Source organism: Odocoileus virginianus, chromosome 6 (assembly GCF_023699985.2).
Source record: "Odocoileus virginianus isolate 20LAN1187 ecotype Illinois chromosome 6, Ovbor_1.2, whole genome shotgun sequence".
NCBI lineage: Eukaryota > Metazoa > Chordata > Mammalia > Artiodactyla > Cervidae > Odocoileus > Odocoileus virginianus.
Genome location: NC_069679.1, coordinates 15102726 through 15105027, shown reverse-complemented (window position 1 = coordinate 15105027; position 2302 = coordinate 15102726). Strand labels below are relative to the sequence as shown.

The following is a 2302-nucleotide window of genomic DNA, read 5'->3' as shown; positions in this document are numbered from 1 at the left end:
CATCAATGGCCAGAGGATGGATCATTTAAACTGGAGAAACTTCTAAACTGGTAAATTTTTAAAGAGCTCTCATCATAAATAGCTGTTTTATTGGTGGGAAAAAAACAAGTTAGATAGTGGGAAATATATATATATAATGGTTAACCTAAGAACTCCTTTAATTTGGAAAAAATGGTTTAAGAATCTTTATTTGTGGTCTGCGCTTCTGCTCAAGGAGTCTTATTGATGCTAATAAAAAAATTAGGATAATTAATATTAACTAGGTTTATTTGCAGGGAAGTAAGAAAAAACTTAAGTCTAGAGAATTTTTCCCAACAAGATGGAAATTTTAAAAGAACTCATCACAAAAGTATAAAAATTTTTAGATGATAATTAAGAAATGGAATAAGGGCTAATTCATTTCAATGTATAACAAAAACTACTGTAATGATGTAAAGTAATTAGCCTAGAAAAAAAAATAAAAAAATAAAACATAAAAAAAGAAAGAAAGAAAGAAAAGAAATGGAATAAGGGGTGCTTCACTGACAGCAATGGCAGCCACGGTGTTGGCGGCGCATACCCGGCAAGCGTCTGGAGCGTCTGGGCAATGCAAGGCCGAGGCTTTGGCTCGGAACCGGCAGATAATGTTAGGTCCAGTGCAGGCGAGGTCCAGGATGCTGGTGCGGTCCAGGATGCTGGTGCGGCCTTCGGAAAAAGAGAGCAGACCGAAGAGGAACGATACTTCCAAGCTCGTGCTAAAGAACAGTTGGCCACCTTGAAGAAACACCGTGAAAATGAGATCTCTCATCATGCAAAGGAGATTTAGCGTCTGCAGAAAGAAATTGAGCGGCATAAGCAGTCGGTCAAGAAACTAAAACAGAGTGAGGATGATGACTAAGTGCACAAGTTCTCCATAGAGTGACTACCTATTATTGCCCACTTCTACGTAGACATAGTTCTGGTTTAACCAAAATCAACCTGTGTGCTTCCAACAATAATAAATTGTCATTAGTGAAAAAAAAATGGAATAAATAAAATAAATGTTAATAGGATTAAAAACAAAAAGTTTTGATACAATGCTACCTAAGTTTGAATGGGTCAAAGGGACCCTCTATTGGTCCCTCACTGTGGTCAGTCCATTCAACACGGCTGTGCCTACACTGATTGACCGGTGCCTCCCCTGATTTTGTGCCTCCCCTGATTTTGCTCTCTGTGCCTCCCCTGATTGACCAGTCTGCTTCACCTGTACCCTACTCACACGAACCTCCTTAAGCCTTAGACCAGAAAGGCTCCACCTGCTAGGAAGGAAAACATCTGCCTTCCTAATGGTTGTTAACCTGAGGGGCTATGAGGGATGTGCCCCATTTGCTGGTTTCCCTGGTAACTGATAAGCCAATCCAATATCAATTCTGCCTATAAATGGTAGCCTCCTTCCACCCCCAGTAGCGAAGACTGCTGTTGTGTCCTGCCTGCCACACACAGTGGGATGTCACTTCAGGAACTTATTTCAGGGATGTAAGATCTCCTGTCTATTAAATCATTGATGTCTCTTGTCACTATCTTGGGGCTCTTTCTTCGGTCTCTTGAGGCTGGGCAACTACAAGGCTTGCAGGCACATGGAACACAACCCAATGCCAACTTTAAAAGACCCCAAACAAGTCTACTCTATTCACCCCAGTTTAAATATATATTTATATTTAAAAGACTGGAAGAAAATTATGAGGTACCTGGCCAATAATTTCTTGGGCCAATTAATTAAGTAAAAAAAATTAAGAAAAAATTTTTAAAAATTAAGTGGAAAGTGAGAGGTTAACCTCTCACTGGGGACCCCAGAACCTTATTATGCAAAATGGATAAAATGGTCAAGATAAAAAGGACTGTTTCTGGACTCCTTGTAAGAGTAAAGCTTGTTGATGGGAACTTAATGGAGAATAGGTTAAAAGTATAAAAGCTGATAGAATTGAGATAAAAGCTTATGAATGTTGGTATATTTAAATGGGCTTTATATAAGATGGTTACATCTCTTTTGCCTAATTATATTGTGCAGTAGACATTACATCTTATTGGAGAGTGCTTTTCTGCCTCTTTAACACAGGGCATATGAATCTGATCCTCAGGAAAATATAATTAAACACACTAAAGGAAATCAATAGGGTTACCTGGTGGTGGTGGTTTAGTCACTTAAGTCATGTCCAACTCTTTGTGACCCCATGGACACCTAGGCCTGCACAATATAAAGTAAAGACTGGGAGCAATATTCGGGCCAATAAAAATGATCACAGAGATTTGCTCTGGATTTAGCCAGTGAATTCAGAAAGAGGAC

The 2302-nt window shown here is 39.2% G+C and overlaps 1 pseudogene; it reads left to right on the top strand.

Annotated features, from left to right (window-relative positions):
- The first annotated feature begins 440 nt into the window (after positions 1-440).
- On the top strand, positions 441-1002 carry LOC139035475 (ATPase inhibitor, mitochondrial pseudogene; annotated as a pseudogene).
- Positions 1003-2302: the final 1300 nt, after the last annotated feature.